The 12,421-nt window shown below is 42.6% G+C and overlaps 1 long non-coding RNA gene across 1 annotated transcript; it reads left to right on the forward strand.

Moving 5' to 3' along the window:
• Window positions 1–1,849: 1,849 nt before the first annotated feature.
• LOC115269768 (uncharacterized) lies at window positions 1,850–3,295 on the forward strand. Its single transcript, XR_003898931.2, has 2 exons — window positions 1,850–2,728; window positions 2,817–3,295. It is a non-coding gene; the product is annotated as an uncharacterized LOC115269768 (long non-coding RNA).
• The last annotated feature ends 9,126 nt before the right edge of the window (window positions 3,296–12,421 follow it).

The raw sequence follows: 12,421 nt of genomic DNA on the forward strand, positions 1-12,421 counted from the left end.
TGACGAAAAATGATATTTAGATCAAAATCAAAAATTTGGGTATTAGAGGGTTAAATTATAATTTTATTAACATTATAATGTTTCAACTTATTCACTTTTTTCTCTTTCCCTTCCTTTGCATCAAAAAAGTCACAAACATCAACAAAACAAAGCACGGAAAAAATCTTAAACTGAATAAATAATTAAAAATTCACGGAAAAATAATGCTTCGGAAAAGTGAATGGTTCAAACGTAAGAAAAACAATATAATATATTGTTACATAAAAATCCAATGTAAATGTATAGTATAGCGAACCATTTCATTACAATACACTTTATTGTAGCTGGTACACTGTATGGTGCAGGAATGGTTTTCACCATACACCCTATGGTTGATTTTTATCCGGGCGTGTATTGGGTATAGGAAAAGTGCGTGACAGAGGGGGGAGGGGGGGTCTAGAAATCCCGAAAAACGATGGACGTAATATTTGAATCTTCCCCAAGCAGCGGCGTCGTGTATCCCATAAAAAACCCTCTCCGTCTCCCCACCAGTAGTGTTTATCTGATTCACTAAAGGCAGCACACCATCGCACCGAAATTTTATCCTTGCTGCCTATTATGCACTTAATTGCTGGTAGAACGCAAATCCCAATTTTACATAACATGAAAGTATCAAATTGGTATTATCTCACCCAGTTGTCCAAATTTATGTACATAGTTGGTATGTTTTCTTGCTGGTAATTCAACAGCTGCGGTGTGTTAGCGCCGACGATGCATCTTCCAGAATCGTCCCTACCGAATCCCGATGCTCCACCACTTTGACATTGACGCCGCCTCAGAATATAAGAGAAATAGCAGAATATTTGCACTGGCACATTTGTCTTTAACTTCTTCGCTTTCATTAGCAGTACTTCTATTTTTCACAATATTAAGTGCATTTCACTGCGATTCGAACCGAGTTAATAAATACTATTTGGGAGTCATTGCGTTTACTCTTACTGGATTGCAGAATAATAGATCATGTCCTTTATTGTCCCGGGCAGAGAAGTGAAGAACAGTGTTGAGTATTGTGTTGTCTATTGATGTGATTGCATATGGTATGAGTTTGTGTTTGTTCTTCGTGGCGAAGAATGAACAAAAATTTCTGAGTGAAATGGATTAGTGGCGTTTGCTCCCTAGAGCCTACTTTTCTTAGGCTTTTTTTTGCATGGAGAAGAGATCGGTTGTACGCGATGGTTAATTCCGATAAATCAAATCGATTGTTCGATCAATTTATAGGTGACTCCCAGATCGACAATGTATATATTAAGGATCGGTATATTCGCCTCATTCCATTCATATTCACTCCTCTTTGCTGAATCGAATCGAGAAAGATGCAGCAAACGGATTGTCGTGATCAAGCACGCAACCCCATCACCAGTGAAAAGCCATGCGCAAGTTGCTCGACATGGATATTCGTTGCCGTTCGTCGCAGTTTTGATCGCAAGCGAATGAATGAATGGCGAATGGTGAAGAATGCTGGTGAGCAGCGGGGTAGCGCGAACGTCAATCACGAATAGATATGCCGTAGTCCACATGAATTTGACATGTTTGGGAAATTGACACTTTTGGGCACTCTGACAGATCTGGGATGCGCACGACATTTGCGAATTAGTCATTACCTTAAGTTATAACTTAAGTAAAACGTGTAAAACTAGCAAAAGGTTACCAAAATTTTGGCGTGCAATCGTTCGAAATTACACGGCAACGCGGAGATAGCAAATAAATCAGTAAGAAATTGTGTAATGCATCAATTTTCAGCACAAACAATTTTGATCGTGTTTTTGTTGTGAGCTACTGGGATTTTGCCTTTTGCTGGCCCCCTGCTGGTGAGTGATCGAAGTGGCTGCTGTCGTCGCTGATAAGCAAACACACAAACTAAAGCGACAATCGTTCGCTGCGATCAACCATGGAGTAGCAATTATGAATTGTGTTGCCATCTATACTCATACTCATGCAGTGTTGCCAAATGTGCTCGTTATGTATAAAAAACAGAAATCATTTGTTTTTATTTGGTGTTATCTATTTACGAAAGCTTTCGTGTAAATTAGATGTTTACAATAAAAATGACATGTGTGGCAACACTTCCATCTACAACATCGTTGAAATGAATAAAATGACAATTGAAATGAATTTCACAATAGATACATTTTATATTTTAACAATTTATCCTCATCTTTTCCAATAAACCAATTTTTTATTGCTAACTATCAAACTAACAATAACTGTCAATTATCGGGTCATTTTGTCATATAGGATCATAAATAAACAAGAAAACACAGACAGACGTAACATTGGAAAAAATTCCAACGACCACGATTTTAACGATCTTTTTAAGCCTTTCTAGTTGTAGCTTTCACAACCAGAGGTGCACACATCATTATTCTAAGCGTTTCACCACCGACGAAGATACAGACGGAGCAGTAATCGTTTTTTTCGGTACCACTTTTATTTTCACCCTTTGGTACACTCAGAAATATATTTATTCGGAGAAGGTTTAAAATTTAATCAATTTTGTCATTCTTGAAGTTTACACATATCCTAGTATAAGATGTATACTGAGTTGGTATACGAAGTTATACTGATTCAGTATTACATTAGATTATTTTTACCGACGTATACATGCAGTCCACAACGGTTTCAATCAATAAAAAGGAATATTTATAAGATAACAATAAAATTCAATTTTCGCAGTCATCATTGCTAAAAGGTAAGAAATTATTAAACTTATTCCCCGACAAATCAGCAATGAATTGGAGAACACAATCCTACACCGCATTTTACTCGTTATTCCGTAGGAATCCGTGACTGAAAGTGGCCGTTCCTGCGGTTCATCTTGGGTGGATTTTACACAATGTTGGTGGTGGAAAAGATCGGCAAGTTGGGAGAAATAGTGGCGGTGGCGGTCGAAAGGATTCCCTTGCGGTTGCGATCGGAAAACAATCAGGTGGTGCTGCATTTGTACCCCCGGAATCGAGACGCCAAAACGATCGGTAAGAGCACATCGTCGAGTGTAGCCGGAACATCATCATCGGATGCGTAGAGGAACTCACATTTTCTGAGCACGTCTGAAGTAAAATGTTCAGTCGGAGCAGCGGACAGTGCGCCAAAATCGACATGGTCTGCCTGTTGCTGCCGATGGAGTTCGTTACTGGTGGTCAACTTGCTTGGATTCGGTGACGGGGATAACTGCCATCTGTGACACTGACCTCCGGAGACAACTAAATTGATTGCATTGTATGTAGTGAATAAAATCTTGATCTAAATTGTAAGTTTATTATTCGTCGTTTTCATTTTTCTTCCAAAAATAAACATTTTTCAAGCATTCTTAACTAAATCCTGACTAATCTAGCTTAAATATAGTGAAGTTATACTCGCCAACGTATATGTGAAAGTTATACTTTGAGCGTATAACCTGCATATATACAAAGCCTGGGGTCAACCAGGCGAAATGGATTTAGTGTGCACTGAAAAAAATTGACACGATCGATTCACGTGTTTTGACTTATAAACTGATTCAAAAACGAAAACGTTAGTCTGATGTGCTTTCCCAGAGCATTATATGTTTATTATATGTTAGAATAATCTGATTCATTACATGGACACCACGGCAAGGCCCACATCGCCAAATCACATGTTATTCACTTCGATGTCATATTGGTTACACTTGGCATTGATAAAGCTCTATCTTTAACTATATCCAACAGTCAAAACATTACAATCTCATATGTGATACGATTGAAATGGAAGTAATTTTTCATACGAATTTGCGCTACTGTTCTTTACAAATGTATTCCATAACTGGTCACACATGAATCACGAAAAAAAATAACCGTCAAACGTTTTTCATCATGGCGACCAACTGGTGGAGAATTTTCGAAAGCAGCCAAACCTCGTGTTTACGGTAAAAGTACAAAAATAAACACTATGCTGGACTAATTTAACTAATTTGATTAAACATTTTATTTTTTTTGTAGGCATACCGTGCAACATATTGACGAGTGAAGTGGTGTTACGCTCGGTCAGGGGCTCGGAAGAATAATTAGTGTAACTTGAGCTTCAGTGACATGCGATAATGGCGTAACCCGCGTGCAGCTGCGAAAAGGATTTTCCTCCGTTTCCAGCTGAGCCAGCAACTCTGTGGGTGACTGTCTTGTGCGATTGTTACGGATTAGAGGGGACCGGATGCAATTGATCCAGGACGGACCGTGTCCAGTGAAGAAGGATACTTCATTTGGCGTAGGCTCAATTCTAATCTACAAAGTGTCCAAGTAAGTAAGGTGTAAAAAGTATAAGAGAGCACCAATAAATTGTTATTAAAATTACAAACTTTGTGTTTTAAGTATTAAAGAGCATCGAATATCTTTACACAGTGAGTGCTCATATTTCGCGCGAGCTCTTTTTTTACTTCCACGAGTTAATTTTGAATATCAAAAGATGTGTTTTAAAAGTACATTATTCTAATTTATCATCAACGCATATTTTGAACTTCAAAACTAAATTCGTGGAAGCAAAACAATGAGCTGGCGAGAAATAAGGGCACTCACATTGTATTTTATGCCCGGAGGATTGAACGGGCAGCTTAATATGAACTCCATGTGTATCAAAACACGAAATTCATGTTTAAAAGAATGTGACAATTATGTATTCATAAGTTGATCTCAACTAGATCGAAAAGCGATATTTATTGGCACTTCAATCTGAATGCATATGTAAAAATTCAAATTCCATGTGGAATGTTTACAGATCGGGGCAAAAATAATGATGGTGATTCTATAAGTTTTACACGTGACAATCACGGGTTTTACAATTTGCGCAAATCTATGTGTAAAACACTTCACCCAGACGTGTCGATTTTTTTGAGTGTGGGATTTATACTATTTAGTTTTGATTTTCTTCTGAGTGTAAGCCCCTCTCGCTTTGTGTAATCTGCGCGCTTTGCTGGACCCCTTGAACGAGAGAACTGTCAAGCGATTTGTCAACTTTTTTTGGTGTTTACGGTGTTTACAAATATTCGGCAGGGTTGCCACATACACAGATTTTTCTGTAATCATGCAGATTTTCTTGCAGCTTTTCATACAGATTTCTGTATACCAATATTACAGATTTTTGAAAATGATACAGATTATACAGATTTTTCAGAAACTTACAGAATTTCAAACAGATTGTTCGTGAAATATGACAGATTTCAAACAGATTTTTGACAAAAAATGGCGATACAGATTATAAAGATTTTTGAAATGCAAAATACAGATTAAAATGTGGCAACACTGATATTCGGTTTTACTCGCGGTCGTTGCAATTGATTTCAAAGAAACCGATTGAGTCGAACGTCGAAAATTAAAGGCACTAAAGGAATTAAATCAAAGGCGTGTGGAGTGAGAGGATGGAAAAACGGTGAATCGTTCTCGGTTTTTCGTGAAAAATTCTTTAAAAAAGTGAAGAAGTGGGGTTTTTTCCCGAAAATAAACGAAAGGACGTGATTTTGAGGAAAAAAGTGGACAAACTCGCCGGAAAAGCAGAGTGCGAGAGCTTTTGTAGTGGAGGGAATTGGCTTGTACCCAGCCACCGGTGGACCGGTAGAAAGTGGAGGCGCTGTAGAACCGTGTTGAAACGCGAACCGCGATAGTGCACGATCGGCGCGGAAAGCGAGTGTTCTTTACGTCGCCCCGGAAGGCGAGTCCCTCGGGAGTGCCGGGAAACAGGAAGAAAAAACGGAAGATGGTTACATAACCTGAAAAGTGAAAGAAAAAGAAGAAAGGAGTGCACGGAGAGAAGTTAGTGAAAAAGTGAAGTCAGAAAAATAAAAAAAATAAAAATATATAAATAAATAAAGAAAGAAATTGTGAAGTGTAAACGGAGAAGAGAAAAAATAAAAATGCCACAAGCGAGCCAAAAAGTGGTGACGCGATCACAAAAAGATATTGGAGAAGATGGAGCGGCAAAGCTGAGGATCGGAAACCGGAACACAGTGGATGCAAGGAAAGCAAAGCCAGGGAGAAAAGCGACTCCGGCACAGTCGGAACAACCGTTGTCGGATACGGTGTACCTGGAGCCGGTGAACTACGACCAGCCTATTCCCATCCATGCAGCGGAACTAGGTAAGGTACTCTACGATGAGGGATTCCAGAAATGCAGGGAGATACAGAAAATCGGAAAATTCCGATTTAAGCTGGCACTCGAAAGGGCGGAGGACTCGATACAGCTGGCGAGGATCAACCTAGCTTCGAAGAACCTAAAGTTCTACATCCCGAAGCTGAAAAACGAAACGCTGCTGTTCATCCGGGACGTTCCAAGGGACTTTACCGACGAGGATCTGGCCAGAGGGACGACAGCTGAAGTGCTGGTGAAAAAGGTGGAGCGAATGAAGAGGAGAAACCGGACTGGCAACCTGATTAATACGGAGAACATCAAGGTTACTGTGGAAGGCAGAACGGTCCCGAGATCGGTAAAAATCTTCAACGCCAGCTTCCTGGCGCAGCTGTACGTCTTCCCAGTTAAACAGTGCAACCTGTGCTGGAGGTACGGACACAGTAAGGTGAGCTGCAAGGGGAAGGCAAAATGCCCGAAATGCGGGAAGGATCACGGAGAAACGGAGGAGTGCACTGGACCAACGCGGTGCATCAATTGCCACCAGGAGCACGAAGCGAGCAGCAAGGGATGTCCAGAACGGGAGAGAAGAGCCAGGATAATCAGCACAATGCAGAGGGATCGAGTTCCGTTCGCGGAAGCGGAGAAGGCTTTTCCCAGAACACAAAACAGGTTTGCCGGACTGATGAACGAAGATGATTTTCCTGAGCTGGAGGGAGCGAGACCAGCAGACGCCCCAAACAGAGGCGTCGGGCCAAGAAGAGACCAACGAAGTCCACCAAGAAATCGTCGGCAGCGTGGAAGCAGAGAGGAGAGGAGTAGCGGAAGTCAAAATGTCGAAATCCTGGAACGGGACGAAGGTGGACTGGCAGGCATCCCCAGCAGAGGAGCTGTGCCGAAAAGGCCCCAACTCAGTCCAACAGGGTGCAGAAGGCGACGCAGGAGCAGCGAGGGTAGAAGTAGTAGTCGGGGCAGCCTAAGGTACAGTTCGGTACCACGAACCTCAGAGGGCTACGTGGGAAATCCATTGAAGGTCACCGACTTCGAGAGGTTCATTGGCCACCTGCGGAGGGAAATAATGCTCTTCTGCTCAGGGAATGTATGGATGGTCCCCATAATCGAGCTGCACAGCAAGATCGAAAGCAGGATACAGCTGGAACGAACCGAGATCGAAACGGACCAGCTACTGATAGAAATCAGCATGGAGTTGAGGAAAATAATAGAAAAAGGAACGGCACCAGAAATGGCGCAACAGAATAACAACCATCGCAGCCAAAATGGTGAATAAAACCCTGAAGCTGATACAACACAACATACAAAGCATAAGACAAATGGATACTAGAGAAGAACTCCATGCTTGCATGACCCTAAATAATATAGATGTAGCCATGCTACAGGAAATTTGGTTGAAGGAAAACGAAAACTTCTGTTTCAAAGGACATACACTTTTCTCGAAAAGGCGAGCTGAAGGCTACGGAGGAGCAGGCATCCTGATGGCAGACTCTCTGGTCGGGGTACAACTGGATCTCCCAGCATTTGATAACCTAGAGGTAGTAGGAGTAAAAATATCGAGAGGTTTCGACCCGGTCAACCTCTTCTCGGTATACCTATCACCAACGAGAATACCCATCAACAAGATACGGGAGGAGCTGACAGCATTCTTTGACTACGTGAGCAGACTAGGTGGAGAAACGATCGTGGGAGCAGACTTCAACGCACACCATGCGTCCTGGAGCCCAGAGTTTCCGTCGTGTAGCAGAGGTAAGATTTTGAACGAGCTGATAGGAGAGTCCGAGATGGTGCTACTGAACGATGGCTCGAAGACAATGATTTCTGCCCCGGAGGGTAAAGAATCTGCAATTGATCTCACCTTGGCTTCAACGGTAGTAGCTAGGAAATCAACGTGGATAGTTCAGGAGGAGGAATTTGGAAGCAACCATATGAGCATAATCATCGAGGTCAACAGTAACATTCCCATAGTGGAGCGGACGGTAACCAGGATCAACCGGGACAAACTAGTGGAAGAGCTGAACACCATGAGGCCGCAGTTCATATACTCTCCGGAAGAAATGGTGGAGGTCTTCGAAGAAGCTACCAAAAAAGCGTCATACAGCTTTAAGAATAAGAAGGCCAATTTCTTAAAAACATGGTGGACCGACGAGATAGCCAACCTGTATGCTAGCAAACGAGAAGCTCTTAGGGACTACAACAAACAAAAAACACAAACCAACTACATACTTTTGAAAAAGGAGCGGGCGGTTTTCAAAAAGGAGGTTCGAAGGACGAAACGGAAATACATAAAGGAGTTGACGGAGAAAATCGACGAATCTACGCCGCCCAGGCAACTGTGGAATATTGTCAAGGGAATAGACACCGCGTTAGCTGGAAGCCACAAGAAAGGAGTCGAGTTAAATCAGGAAGAAGGGGTCAAGTTCATGGACCATTACTTCAAGGATAAATTCCGAGAGATACCCCTCCCGGCAGCATCCACGGACGAGGATTTGGGAGCCTACGAAATGGCAATACGAGAGAAGGAGATTCTACCGGTACTTCAAGGAAGAAAGAATCACTCGGCGCCCGGATTGAACGGGATGTCGTATGCGGTACTGAAGCAGTTGAGACCTGATATGCAAGGAAAGGTATGCGAGATGCTGAGTAGAGTGTTTGTCTCGGAGGAAATTCCGGACAGTTGGAGAAACACCGAAATAAAACCGATCCCGAAGAAGTCGTGGACAACGGAGCAGCCAAACACCATGAGGCCAATTGCACTGATCAACGTCGAGATAAAGCTGATAAACTCTACGGTCAAGAATCGGTTGATGGAGATCGCGACGATCAAGAAGATGATTCCGGATCTGTCCTTTGGCTTTCGGAAGCATGTCTCGGCGTCTACATGCGTAAACTACGTGGTAAACTCGGTACACAGGGCAAAAGAGGAAAGAAAGGAAGTTTTCGTAGTGTTTCTGGACGTGACTATGGCGTACGATTCAGTGAACACAGCAATGTTACTGGAGATCCTGGGAAGGCTAGGGATACCCAGAAAACTGGTATCGTGGCTCCACGAGTACTTGAGATATCGGAAAATGGTCTTAAGAACAAGTTCTGGAAAAGTTGAGGTTGAAGTGTCAGAAGGCCTTCCCCAAGGATGCCCACTTTCCCCAGTACTTTTTAACCTGTACACGGCAAATCTCCACGAACTATCGGACGACAACTGCGAATTGGTGCAGTTTGCAGACGATTTCGCGGCCATCATCAGAGCAGATACAGTGGAAGAGGCAGCTGAGCGGTGCACTGGATTCCTAATCAAGCTTTTCGGAAAGCTCAACGAACTGAACCTGAAAGTCAGCAGTCACAAGTCAGCGATAATTCCATTTACAAGGAAGAGAACCGAGCATCTCAAAGTAAAAGTGTGCGGTGAACAGATTGAGCTGGTCAACACCCATCCATATTTGGGATACGTACTGGATAGAGGACTGACGCATAGGAAGCACATCGAAGCAGTGAAGACAAAAGCGGGAGCAAAACTGGGACTGCTGAAAATGCTGTCACGGAAAGAAGCGAGCCCGGAAACCCTGGTAAAGATCGGGAATGCTCTAATTCGTAGTAGAATGGAATACGGCGCAACAATCTACGGCAATGCGGCCAAAACACACCGCAACAAACTGCAGGTACTCCAGAACTCGTACATTCGGAAGGCGATGAACTACCTCAACAGCACCCCGGTGCATGTCATGCTAGCAGAGTCGGGGCAACTTCCGATGGAGCTGCGGATTGAAAGCTTGACAAAAAGGGAGCTGATAAGGACAATCTGGTATAGGACACCACTCATGAAGTTCGTCGGCCCAACCATGGACAGAGAAATGGGCAACGAATCCTTCCTAACTGAGGTTGCAGAGAAACATCTGGACGTACTCTTCCAAGTGAACCCATCGGACAGGGAGCTCCCAAGCTTAATGAGAATGCGCACCTTTGAAAGAGTGGAAATGGACAGAATAGTAGAAACATCATTATCAGGAGAAAGGCTAAAGAAGGAGCGGACGGCACCCGAAGTGTGGCAGGCACGGTTCAAGGAAGCGTACCAAACCAAGTACAAACACCACACAAAGATCTTCACGGATGCATCAAAAACGTCTACCGGAACGGCCATAGCGGTATACGATGAAGCAGACTCGGACAACATCACAGAGAGCATCAACTCGAACTTTTCAATCACGAACGCTGAACTACTCGGCATTTTAAAAGCACTGGAACTCATCAAAGCAAAAGGATACAGGAAATCGGTCATTTTCACGGACTCAATGAGTGCGTGTGAGATGATACGAAATGGAAGAGCAGTGGACAACAACTATCTCATAGGAGAGATATACAAGGAGTTCCTGAACAACGCGGAAAGTGCGATCAAGGTACAATGGATACCGAGCCATATGGGAATCCATGGGAACGAAATCGCCGATCAGCTGGCAGTGGCCAAATCACAGCACAAACAATCGGACTACCAAGGAGTAACTGCTGGAGACGCGCTCGTCCTGAGCGCGAAAAATACGTGGGAAGATTGGAACCGGAAGTACAAGGAAGTGTCGAAAGACAAAGGAAAATGGCACTACCAATTGGCTTTTTTAGCGGTGTTGAGATAATTCCATATTCAGAATCTGCATGCAAAACTGAGCCGAAATCCAAATTTTCATGAATGTTGGTGCCCGGGAACCTATTTAAAAATCAGTTTGAAGTTTGTATGGGAGCGATTTGTCGAATCACCCCTCGTCGCATTTTGTACTGGGCGTAGCTGTCAAGCAGTTGGCCAGCTGTCAAAAGGTGATTTTGAAAAATCTCTTCGAAATCGATTTTAGGTACCAAAATGAAGTTCTAAAAATCTGAAAAAAATCATGGTTCAGAAAAAGGTGCTCTTTCGTATAAAATCAAAAAATCAATACATTTTTCTTAATTTAAAAACCCAATTGATGGAGAAACCAGGGAAACGGATATGGAGTAAGGAGCTCATACTAAACCCAAAAGAAGTGAAAATTCTAAACAGAATTAGAAGTGGACATTGTATGACGAAAGAAAGGAGGGCGAAATGGGGTTGGGAAGCAGACGAATTGTGTGAATGGTGTGAAGAAACCGAAAATCTGAAACACATAATCTACGAGTGCCCACAATACAACCTAAGTCGAAGTCAGTTTCCGGCATTGGAGTATATGAAACCATTAGAAGTGATTCTACAAGAAGGCTGTGAAGAAGAAATGAAGCAAATAGTGAAGTTTTTGGAAGAGAACAACATCCACATATAAAAAGACAACTAAACATGTAACAAACACACAACTAAACGTATAATAAAAAGACAACACCCAGGGGCGAGATGGACCAACCGTGGTCTTAGCCTGTCTAAAAGACAAATCCAAAAAAAAAAAAAAAAAAAAAAGAAACCGATTTTCTCCGGTAGGTTCCTGCCGGCGACATCTGACCGGCTTTCGGAGGATCGCCTTCGGAATACTTATATTCAGTTTACCCACCAGTTCACACTTTGCAGATAACTTGCAACTCCGAATGCTAGACTACCTTGCCATACTTACGATTTCAAGACGAGTAATTTTTGCGTTTCGCTTTATACATAAGTATTATGTTTCCAGTTCAAAACCGAATTAGCGACATTTTTTCTTTTACTTCCGCTGCGTTTGTCTTGCGTTAAACACAATGTCGGAAGTGAGGCGCTGTATAGATTGGCAGGTGTACAATACAGCGCCCCACTTCCGACATTGTGTTTAACGCAAGGCAAACGCAGCGGAAGTAAAAGAAAAAATGTCGCTAATTCGGCTTTGAAGTGAAAACATAATAGTATTATAAGTAGTATCATTTAGATATCCACTAGTTTTTTTTTTTCTGTATGTTTGTTTCCTTGACCTAACAAAAAGTGTTAAACTAAAGGCTTACGTTTTACTAAATAAATACAAATACAAATACAAATACAAAAGAATTTATCCGATGGGACCCACCGAAGCAGCAGGAGAAGCTCACACAATTCCTGGTGCTTCACTGGAGGGGAGTTGGGCAGCAACGAACGGCGGTACCTTCGCAGCGGTGGCCAAACCCGCGTGAAATGTTTTCAAGGAAGCGATACGTGTGGTCAACAAAATTCCACATTTCCTGTTCAACTATACGGAGCTGGAGGCTGCGCGCACTACTGTTCTTTGCACGAATAACAACTTCGAGATCCACAAAATGATAGAGCTCATTCAGGAGGTCGAACGGATTACGCTGCAACTACCCTGACAATGAACGGCATAAGTTCACCGAAACGGACACGTTGTCATGGGTG

Source organism: Aedes albopictus, chromosome 2, assembly GCF_035046485.1.
Source record: "Aedes albopictus strain Foshan chromosome 2, AalbF5, whole genome shotgun sequence".
Lineage (NCBI taxonomy): Eukaryota > Metazoa > Arthropoda > Insecta > Diptera > Culicidae > Aedes > Aedes albopictus.